Raw genomic sequence first — 12,340 nt, 5'->3', positions numbered from 1 at the left:
TTCTGTAGATCCTGACTTAATCCATGGGTAAGCCTTCAACCCACTTAATTGACGAGAGAAATAAGGACAACTTCAGTCGGTATGAAATCAAATACTGATTTGACTCTTTATGTTTGGTACTATATAATCCTTGGGTTTGTGGTTATTGAGGAGAGAAAAAAGAAGTAGGGATAATCTTTTTTATTTCAATTACCTGAATTATAATAGATTTTCTGGATTGTTATTCTCTTCCATCCCTCTTCATCTTTACTCCGAGGACTAATTTGAGGTCTATAGCACTAAATAGATAGCATTTTTAATTTCGCAAAGCTCTTTGTATAGTTGGATCTCAAATTTATCCACCATTAGATCATTAATCATTGGTTCATAACATAGTTAACATTTCCTCATGAATTATCATATTTTAAGTTAATTAATGAATTAAAATATAAGGAACTCCCATGGATGGACCCATCATTAAACTGAAAGACTGCCCATGGACAGACTTTGTTCACTACTATTGTCTGGATTTAATTATTAATAGTGCTATCTCTCTCTCCCAAAATTGTCATGGTCTGAATGATACATTACTCCAAACCTCATTTACATATGCCTCCCTTCAAAATATTTTTTGAATTTTATGTTAATCATTGCTTTGCATTTATTTGATTGTCACGTATTCAAATGACTAAACTAAGTGTCTTACTTTTAAACTTCATAAGAAGGCTGCATTTTTTTCTCAGGCAGCACGATGCTGCTTCCGTTTCTATTGTGGACTCAAGCTCTGGTGAAACCTGTTTCCTTTGGGTGACGCTGCTGGCATTGGAAATACCAGTGACAGAGCTTCCAGCACCACAGCCACACACAAAACACCACAGCATGACACACTGATAAGTGGAGGTTCTGACCCAGAGGGACTCTTTATGATAAAGTAGAATTAGCATTTCCAAGACTATGAATCCTTCCAGGATCAATAGCCCATCTTTAATCATTGACTCATAACATATGAAAACATTTCTTCATGAATTATAATCTTTTAAATTAATTAAACATAAGAAACATTTGATTACCCACTGCTAAACCCAAGAACTGAATCTAACTAAAGTGACCTATGACCATAGACAGAACAGGAAACACTGTGAACTGCTGACCTATTGTTTTTCTGTTGGTGGTGGTGGTAGGTGTCACTGAGTCAATTACAATTCACATCACAGCAGAATGAAGGACTGCCCATCCTGTAGCCTCCTCACAATTGCTCTATGCTGAGCCCATTGTTAGAGTCGCTGGGTCCCCCCTTTCTTTAAAAAACCCTCTACTTTTACCAATCACAATGTCTCATCCAGGAACTGGTCTCTCTGATAACATGCCCAAAATATGTAAGATGAAGTCTTGTCCTCCTTGTCCCCAAAGAGAACTCTGGCCAAAGGACAGATAGGTTTGTCCTTTTAGCAGTCCATGGTGCTTTTAATGTTCTTCTCATAGAGATAGACAATTATTTTCCCAAGCAAATCATGTGTTATTAATTGGGAGGAAACTGGCCAATACATGCAGACATTAATGATAAAACAAAATATCGATAAAACAAAATATCCCTTTGTGTGTCGTAATCATCTGAAAGATCCTAAGTGGGTGACTTTAATAAACAAAAAATATATTTTTTCTTTCAAAATTTAGGAAGCTAAAATTCTGCATCAAGGGAGTCGCCTCTGCGGAAAGCTGCTCGTTCTTGGCTGGCTCTGGGGAGCTCTCCTGCAACCGATCGAGGTTCCTACTCATGGAAGGACTGAGGGTAAAGGGCACGCTTGTCTTCCAGCTCTGCTTTCCGGGTGGCAGAAAATCCCTCTGATCTCTGCTTCCTTGGTCAGTCATTTTAGGGATATAGAAGCGATAGACTTAAGATAATTCTGTGGATTGCATCATGTCTCATTAATAGAACTGCCAGTAATCATCACCACTACAGATTTTAGGATTCACAACACATAAGACATTTGCCTCAGATCACAAAATGGAGACTAATTACACAATACTGAAAATCATCGCCTAACTAATTTGATATATGTTTTCAGGTGAAACAATTGAACTCTTTTTTTGAAATCATTTTATTGGGGGCTCATACAATTCTTATCAGAATCCATACACACATCCATTGTGTCAAGCACATTTGTATATTTGTTGCCATCATCATTCTAAAAATGTTTTCTTTCTACTTGAGCCCTTGATATTAGCTCCTCAATTTCCGCCTCCCTCCCCTCCTCCTTCATGAACCCTTGGTAATTTATAAATTAATATTTTGTCATATCTTACGCTGTCTGACATCTCCCTTCACCCACTTTCCTGTTGTCCATCCCCCAGGGAGCAGGTTATATGTAGATCTTGTAATCAGTTCCCCCTTTCTACCCCACCTCCCCTCCACTCTCTGGTATCGCCACTCTCACCACTGGTCCTGAAGGGATCATCTGTCCTGGATTCCCTGTGTTTCCATTTCCTATCTGTACCAGTGTACATCCTCTGGTCTAGCCAGATTTGTAAGGTAGAATTGGGATCATGATAGTGGGGGGAGGAAGCATTTAAGAACTAGAGGAAAGTTGTAAGTTTCATCGTTGCTACCCCGCACCCTGACTGGCTAGTCTCCTCCCCACGACCCTTCTGTAAGGGGGTGTCCAGTTGCCTACAGATGGGCTTTCGGTCTCTACTCTGTACTCACCCTCACTTACAATGATATAATTTTCTGTTCTTTGATACCTGATCCCTTCAACACCTCGTGATCGCACAGGCTGGAGTGCTTCTTCCATGTGGGCTTTGTTGCTTCTGAGCTAGATGGCTATTTGTTTATCTTCAAGCCTTTAAGACCCCAGAGACTATTTCTTTTGATAGCCGGGCACCATCAGCTTTCTTCACCACATTTGCTTATGCACACATTTGTCTTCAGCAATTGTGTCAGGAAGGTTGCATCATGGAATTCCAATTTAATAGAGCAAAGTGTTCTTGGGTTGAGTAAGTAGTTGAGTGGAGGTCCAATGTCCATTTGCTGCCTTAATACTAAACCTATAAATATATGCACATAGATCTATTTCCCCACCATCCTATATAAATATATTTAGACTTCTATAAATAGCCGTGGCCACCTAGTTCTTTCCTCTTGTCCAACTATCATGCTCAGCCTTCATTTGCATTTCAGTAATTTATCTTGGTTACATTGCCCTTGCTGAAATCCTACCAGGCCTCTCACACTCTCCTTGCAACTAATTTTGGATCACTTGTTGCTCCCTTGTCTCTGGGTTGGTCAATACCACCTCCTTATTCCTGCCTGCCCCTCTCCCATGTCTCCCTGGAACCACCAGTCCTGTTGTTTCCTCCTCCAGGCTGTCCATCCAGCCTATCTTATCTAGATAGATCTTCATAGATAATAATATGCACCAAAAAACAAGGCATAGCAAGACAAAGTGAAAAACAAGAACACAATGATGACAACAAAAAAGAAAACCAATGGCCCAGAAAAGAATAAATTATCAAAAATTTTTTAAAGAAAAAAAATTATTTATAAACTATCAAGGGACCAGGGGTGGGATCGGGGAGGGAGGGGGATGGGGGGAAAAAAGGGGAAACCGAGCTGATTCCAGGAACCCAAGTGGAAGGTGAATTATGAGAGTGACGAGTGCAACGAATGTATAAGGGTGCTTTGCTCATTTGATGTATGTACAGATTGTGATAAGAGCCTTATGAGCCCCAATAAAAAGATTTAAAAAAAAAAAGAAAATGATTAGGAAAAAGAATGTACGGATGTGCTTTATACAATTGATGTATGTATATGTATGGATTGTGATAAGAGTTGTATGAGCCCCTAATAAAATGTAAATAAATAAATTAATTAATTTTAAAAAATGAAAAAAAAGAAAAAAAATGTGTTAATAGATGAAGGTCTGATTTTTTTACCTCTAGGCATGTCCTCCAGTTAAGTCTGATGGGGTGCCGTGCTCTGACCCCAGAGTCTATCCTTTCCACTCCCTGGGGAGCTCCCTGCTCTGCTCTCCCCTGTTGCTCTGCCGTATGCCTTTCGTGTTTTGCCTTGGTGTTGCAGGGTCAGACCGGGTCAGTGTTGTCCCCTGGTAGGGCCATGGGTCAGCGAGGGACGTTGTGTCTCATAGTGGGATCAGCCACATGGCCCACTCTGTGCATTGGCTGTATGGAGCAGGGTAACATCCTCCAGGTCTTATGGGCCAAATTGAATTCTTAACACTGATTCAAAGTACCAAACGACCAGTTCAATGAAGATACTGTTGGATTAAAAGCATTTATTAGTGACTATTTTTTTGTGTGTGAAAATAGTGAGCACTTAGGGCTTCCTTTATAAATTTCTTAATGCTCCACTTGACTTCTTTGGCCCCTCGTTCGCAGGCTGATTTTCTGTGCCCCCTTCTTGTCTGGTGTGACATAATTATAGACTTCCTCCTGGGGACTCTTTTCTTCTCCTTTAGGACTCTACCTAGTGAACTTTTTCAGTCACTTTTGCCAAATGCTTTGTAGGTCGGTGACTTCCTAACTGCCTTCTCCCCACAGAAAGTATCTCTTGTGGTCACATAACAATCTATCCAGTTGCTTATTGGTTACTTACACTTTGATAACTCAGGGGTGAGATTTGAAACAACAGTAGATTCTCAGGGAGTGCTGGTGGTGTAGGGGTGCACATTGGGCTGTGATGAGAAGGCCAGCAGCTGGAACCACTGGACTAAGAGTTTTTCCACTCCCGTAAAGAGTTAGCATCTTGAAGACCCACAGGTACAATTCTACTCTATCCTGCAGGGATGCCATGAGTCTGAACAGACTTGATGTCAATACATTTAGTTTGAGTTTAAATGATTCTCAAGCCTCCCCAAGCTAGTCCCACTCTCCATTTTGTTTTCCCCTCTTGTTAGGTGATGGGTACCATGGTGTTCTCAGTTAGTTGTTCAAGGGAGACGTCTGTTTTTTAAATTATTATGTAAATTCTATTTTAATTGCATTTTTATAAAAGTTTATGCAAGAGTTGGGGTTCTCATTTAATAGTTTCTAAATAGTTAGCAACATTCTTTGCATCATGTGAACATCCTCAGAATTTTCATTCCAGTTGAGCTGCTTCCATTAATCTAGAGACTCTCCTTCCTCATATTCTCAGATGAGTTTTCAAGTCATTGTTGACCATTTGGTCTCAAATACTCATGGACTTTTCAAAGATTTAATTGTGATTTGTTGGAAATTTACAGAGCAAATAAGTTATCCATTCGGCAATTTATAAATACATACACATTTCATCTCATGTCATTGATCGAAATCTTCACAGTATGACACCATTGATTCCACTTCCTCCTGTGTTTCCTGGTTTCTTTCCTCATTCTCCTTTGAAATGTGTCCTTGGCGTCTGTTTGATCACAGATGGTTGATCCGAAGAAGTACATACCTCCATGGAGGTGCTGCTTTTCCGGTAGAGCTGTCGTGGACTGTTGGATCATGTGCTATATCTATTTCTGACTTTTCCAGAAAGCACTATTCCTTTTCCACAGTGGTTCCAACATTTTAGAGTTCCACCAGCAGTGGTAGCCAGCTCTACCATTTTACCAGCATTTCTTGATTTCTGTTTTTGTTTTTTTTTTAACTTTGGTATTAATACTGGCGTAAGAATGATGTCTCACTCTTGTTTTGATTTGTATCTCTCTAATCGCTACTGATGAGCTCTGGTAGCATAATGGTTAAGCGTTTGACAGCTAACCACAAGGTCAGCAGTTCAACCCCATGGGAAATTGAGGGGCTATTCTACTCTCATTGAGAGTGACACTTTTGAAAACCCACAGGGATGGTTCTCCCCTGCCCCAGGGCCTCCAGGAATCGTCATGCACGCCATCACAGCGAGTTTGATTTTTCTAATGGTGAGTGATAATGTTTTTTGGCCTCTTCAATGTCTTCTTTAGGGAATGTCTGTTATGTCCCCTGTGCATGGTTTAAATGAGATTTTTTTTATGGTGGGTCAGATGGGGATTTACACTTCAGATGATCAACTTTGTGTTCAACAATTTTTGCCTATTTTTAATTGGATTATTTGGTTTGTTGTTGTGGTGGTATTGACGTTTTCCATACATTTTAGAAATCAGGCTGTTAGCAAAAATTTATTCCCAGTCTGTGGGATCTCTCTTCACTGTCCTGGTGAAGCCTTTGCTGCACATATATGTCTAATTTTTAGGAAGTCCCAGTCATCAAGTTTGTCTTCTGGTATTTGAATTTTTTGGACTATGCTTGGTAGGCATCTGTAAGAACCTCTATGATTATATTTCAGCTTTCATTGCTTATTTTACATTTACATCTTTGATGGTTTTACATGGATGTCTTCAATACATCTTCAGTTCATGTTTTGTCTGTGGTGTGAGATATGAGTTTCCTTTAATTTTTCTGCAATTGGATATCCAATGTTGCCAACACTATTTGTTAAAGAGATCATCTCTTCCCTATTTAATGAGTTTAGGCACTTTGTCAAAGTTCAGCTGTTAAATGGTTTTATTTCTGCATTTTGAATTCTGTTCTAATAGTCCATGGGTCTCCAAGTATACCAGTACTAAGCTGTTTGGATTATTTTAGTAAAGTAGTGGTTTCTGAGATCAGGAAGTATTAAGTCTATCTACTCTGCTCTTCCTTTCCATATAAATTTGGTTATTGAGTTTTCCATCTCTTTGAAGAATGATATTTGAATCTGGATCAGGATTTGGTAAATGTAGATAGTTTTGCATAGTAGCAACATTTTTACAATGTTAATTCTTCCTGTCCATGAGCATGGGGTATTCTACATATTTGAGTTTTTTTTGTTTGTTTATTTCTTTTGTAGTTTTCTTTGCATAGATCCTTTCCTTCTCTGGTTAGATTTATTCTTAAACATTTCATCTTTTGGCTGGCAACTGTGTAGGGCACATTTTTCTGATTTATTTTTCAGAAATATTTTTACGGATGTAAAGAAATCCTTAAAAATTAATGAAGAACAGTAATCCACACTGATGGTTTTATTTTGTGTGTCAAACTATTTATTTAGCTAAAATTTGGTCACAGGTTCTAATTTGGGGTTACTATTTCAGGAACATCTTAGCGTAGTTTCAGGGAATCCTCCAGTCCTCACCAGTCGGATATATGTATTTGTTGTTTGTTTAAAACTTAAAAAAAAGACATTAGTGTGTATTTGCCTTATTTACTGCTATTTTATAGAGTTCATCTATTACCAATCTTTCTGATCAATCAGGGCCTGATCAGAAAAGTTGGCAGTGATAGATAGGCATCATATATTTCTTCTGGTCCCAAGGAAGATGACACTGTGCTTAGTGTAGGCTATTTGTTCTGTAGTTATAACCATTTTTCATTTATTTACATGGTTAAATTCCAAAGGTAAGGTCATTATGCAAAATTAACACTATGTAATATGTGAAAGTTGCATCTCTTCCTTGCTGTTTGTGTTTCCTGGTCTTGAATTGCTATTGGGTACCCATGGTGAATATCAGGATGCATATCGCAAAGCTTCTCCACCAACACCTTCCCTATCACTGTTGTTGTGAGTGGTGGTGATTGACAGGTGTTACCTGATATCCACCATCTCCTATTACCTGCCCTGTGTGAATAACCTCATCCTCTGTGTGACCCAGCCCCACAGTTTCACTTTGCCCCCCTTTCCCTTTCCACACTGTCTCAGACATCCAGTGCTGCTCTGACACAAATACCACTAGTGGACAGCTTTGACAAACAGAAATTAATCCCTTTATGGTTTAGTTGGCTAGAAGTCTAAATTCAGCATGCTGGCTTTAAGGGAAGTCTCTTTCTGTAGCCGTTCTGGAGTCAGGTCTTTGCCTACTTTCAACATCTTTGGCCTCTTTGTTTCCTGGAGATCTCAATTTATTTTGACATCAGTCTTGCCTTGGGTGTATGAGGTTCTCAGCACAGGGAGCCCAGGTACAAAATGCTGCACTCTGCTCCTGCCTCCTTTTTCCTGGTGGTAAAGGGAGACCTCTTTCTCTGTTTGCTTGTCTCCATTTATTTATTGGAAGATAAAAGGTGCACAGGTTTACACCCCTGGGGATTTCTGAACATATCATGCTAGACCTTTGACCGGAGCAAGGTTGTTACATCCCACCTTAAACTCCTTTCAATTAATTATCTAATCATATAAAATCTTACTCTGAGATGATTACCTCATTATGTAACTGCCAAACTACATCATTGCAAAACTACAATATTGGGAATTAGAAGCTTTTGTACTATAGCCCATAATCGATGATAAAGTATAGGATTTTATTTTGCAGTGGGAGAAAGATGGGGCTTTCTACTCCCATACAGGTTTGTAATGGAACAGAGGAAAAAGTAAAAGGAAATAGAGGAAAGGACAAGGAGGCAAAATCCATTGACAGAGGTATAAATATAGGCATGTATATATGTAAATATACTCATATATAATGATAGGGATACAGGTCGATGCATCTATTTATATGTTAAGTATTAAGATAGCAAATGAACATTGGGCCTCTACTTAAGTACTCCCTCAGTGCAAGAACATTTTGTTCTAACAACCTGGCATTCTGTGTCACCAACATGATCGCTGAAGACAAAATGTGTGCATAAACAACTGTGTGAAGAAAGCTTATGATGTCCTGCTATTGAAAGATGTATTCTTCAAGGTCTTAACAGGCATGAAGTTAAATAAGTGGCCCTCTAGCAGGGCAGCAACAAAGCCCATATGGAAAAAGCACCCAAGCCTGTGTGATCACGAGGTGTCAATAGGATCAGGTATCAGAAGGTCCCAAACAAACAATCATATCAATATGAATGAGCAGGGTCAGAGTGGAGACCCAAAGTCTATCTGTAGACTATTGGACACCTCCTGCCAGAAGGTTCACAAGGAAGGGTGTGTTATAGCACCAACAAAACACACCACATTCCTCTAGTTCTTCAATACTTCCTTCCCCCCACTACCATGACCCCAGTTCTACCTTACAAATCCAGCTAGACCAGTGCATGTGCACTGGTATATCTATAAGCTCTCAGCACAAGGAGTCTGGAACAGATTAACCTCTCAAGAACAATAATGAAGGTACAGGGAAAGGAGGGGAAGAGGAAAGATAGGGGGAAGAAGGGGAGAAAGGGGGAACCAATTGCAGTGATCAATGTATAACCCCCCTCTGCCCACCCCAAACAGGGGGACAGATAACAGACATATGGATGAATGGAGACAGCGGACAGTGTACAATATGAAAATAACAATAATAATATATAATTTATCAAGGATTCACGTGGGTGCGTAGGTGTGGGAGGGAGGGGGAAAAAGAATAGCTGATACCAAGGGCTCAAGTAGAAAGAAAATGTTTTGAAAATAATGATGGCAACTTATGTACAAGTATGCTTAATGCAATTGATGTATGGATTCTTATATGAGTTGTAAGAGCCACCCCCCCCCAAATTGTTAACAAACAAACAAACACAATCTCAGAAACTCACAGACTAATTTCTACCTTGGCCTAGGGTCACTATGTGTTGGCATTGACTCAATGGCAGTGAGTTTGGTTTTTTGTCTGCTTTTGCTGCTACCTACCCCTTAGATCGTACCAGCATACATCCCAAGGGGCAGTATCACAAACTTTGGAAACACCGGTTTAATGTCCATTTGTCTACTGGAAAGATGTCGGAAGGGGCTTCAGTAAGTTGGTGGCAGATGGAATGAAACAAAAATGGATTTTTTTCCATGCACTTTTAGAAACTCCTTTGTATACATGAGAGGACAAGACACCAACTATCCAGTCCACTCTGATTCCAGACAGCTCTGTGTATGGCTGAGTAGAACTCTTCTCTGCAGGGTTTTCAAGGTTGTGACCTTCTGAAAGCAGATCACCAAGCCTCTGTCCTGTTTGAGCTTCTATCCTTCCATCCAGTCATCAACCCTTCCCTGTCTGTGCCACCCAGGGGCTCTCAGACTAGGTGCTTGTTAAAATGTACTGAATGACTAAATGAGCCAATGAAAATTTTATTGAGTAGCTTCTATCTAGCATAGTAAGGATTTTGAAAGAGGAAAAATACAAACTGATTAAAAATGCCTAAAATTCCTAAGCCCCAAATAATTAGAGGCAAAAGCAAGAGAGTATGCAATTAAGTGCTAAAATGTGCTGTACAGATTGGAACTCCTAGAGGAAGGCAGCACAGGGAGACAGAATGTGAGGTTCCAGTGACCAGACAAGTCTTCATGGAGGGGATTTGCATACGTCTATAGGGTTTGGTCACTTCAAATAGCAGATGTACATTTTTAATCTCCCAGAGCCTTAATTATAACAATTATTAATTCTTTTTATAGTACTCCTTTCACTGTTGTTAAGGGGCCTCCGAAATATGTTAATATTTAAGATTCCTGTTTTTATCTTCCCATAGTCATGTGTGTCTATGCTTTTTGTAGCACCGGATTGAATGACATCAAGCCATGCTGCCTTTGCTCCGGAGGGGGCTGCCACAAGTCAGCCCTTCCGAAAGAATGGTGTTCATGGCACCAAAGTGACACTCCCCCACCCCGTGCAGCAGATGAAATATTTCAAAGGGGACATCTGCCACCACCACGGAGACTGTATGGAGTACCCACACATGTAGACTCACTAAAAGTGGGCACAACAGCTGAAAAATATTAAAAGTGTGTGTGTTTTTAAAAACAACTTATGGTTAGGAATTAAGAAGTGACTTTTAAATAAGAACATATTTTTTTGCAAGTGTGTACTTTTTTCTTTCTTTTCTTCTTTTTCTTTCTTTCCTTTTTTTTTGAAGACCCCACACTTGCAAAATCTTTAGGTCATATGTTTACTTTACAAAACATTTGGCAAGTAATAGGTGCCAGGGGGCTCAGGCCACTCCATCTGGAACCAGATCTCCCTAGTTTCCTGGTACCTGAATTACCACCAGTCCCCATGGCTCACAAATGTTTTTGTTTTCTTTTTAAAATAAAATTTGGATGCGATAATTAAATGGAGGGGCCTTACTAAAGTGAGTTCTTTGTAAAATTTTGTAAGGCACATCTTGAAGAAAGTCACTGCATATTTGCCAATTTGATGTTTACAAAAATGAAAACTGCATGCAATGTGATTACTGACATTTCTACTTAGTAGAGAATTTTGTTCTTTAAAACAAGCTTAGGGATTATACACTATTTCTGATTTTCTCTGCTCCCCTACCCAGTGGAAAACTTGTAAAAGGCATTTAGTTTTATTTAGATAATAACAAGTTATGGGTCAAGTTGTCCTAACTTTTCTGTTCCTTTTAAAAATTGAACAAATATCAAAACTTGAAAAATGATTTGGTTATATGATCCACTTACTGTCAGAGCAAGATTATTCCTTATTGTACCTTTTAAACTTTTCAACTTTTGTCATTGATTGAAGAATGTTATATGATTTCACAAAGGTCCTCTGGATCCCCATTGCTCCAATTACTTTATATTATGTTATTTTACTGTGTTTTAATTTAAGGGAGAGGTCATGTGGAAAATCAGGCTTATAATCTCACAAATACAGCATCCCTTGTTTGATATTTGGAACTTTCTTCTTTCAGTTTGGCAAGAAATACTGTGGGAATAAGTGTTTCTGCCAAGTATCAGTTATTTAAATATTTTATGACTTCACACAATAAAAAGGAAGACATAAAAGATGGGGGGAAACCTAGTTTAGCTGAGACAATTGGACAAAGATAAATTCCTGATCTATCCAAAGACGGAATTCTTGCCCTCTCTTTAGAACAACGTGCTTTTTTTAAAAGAAAAGAAATTCCTCACCTTTAGTTTTTTCACTTCTTGAGATATTCATTGTTGTGTAAAAGCAATTTGAATGGTAATAATTAAATTAATAGTTATAATTAGGAGACGCATGATATAAAAAATGACTTTTCACACAAAACCCAAACCAACACAGATTACCACCAGCAGCTCAAAAATCCAGCCATGAAATACCAAAACAGACACACTATTAGGAGGAAGGAAACACAAGTATACATTCACACACATAGACACAAGATCTTGTCATTGATCTTCATTGACTCCTGCTGATTTCATCCTTAATATGTATTTCTTATTAAAAAATCTTGAGGGAAGAATTTGGTATAAAAAAAGAATTTGGTGTATTCCTGTGATTATGTATGTACATACGCATAAGCAAAGACTGCACAAATCTAGAACTGTGTAAAAATGAATTCTTTTGAATATACTAATTTTGGGTTTGTTTGTGGTTTTTTTTTTTTGCTTAATTGCTGTAAAATAAAATTGCTTTCTATGGAGCGCTATGAGCCTGAGGATTTTGGTCTTCAAACTGGCGAGGATTCTAAGTAGGTTTGACTCCAAAGA

This window comes from Tenrec ecaudatus, chromosome 13 (assembly GCF_050624435.1).
Source record: "Tenrec ecaudatus isolate mTenEca1 chromosome 13, mTenEca1.hap1, whole genome shotgun sequence".
In the NCBI taxonomy this organism is placed as follows: domain Eukaryota; kingdom Metazoa; phylum Chordata; class Mammalia; order Afrosoricida; family Tenrecidae; genus Tenrec; species Tenrec ecaudatus.
The sequence above is the reverse complement of the archived record's forward strand: the minus strand, read 5'-3'. Positions refer to the sequence as shown.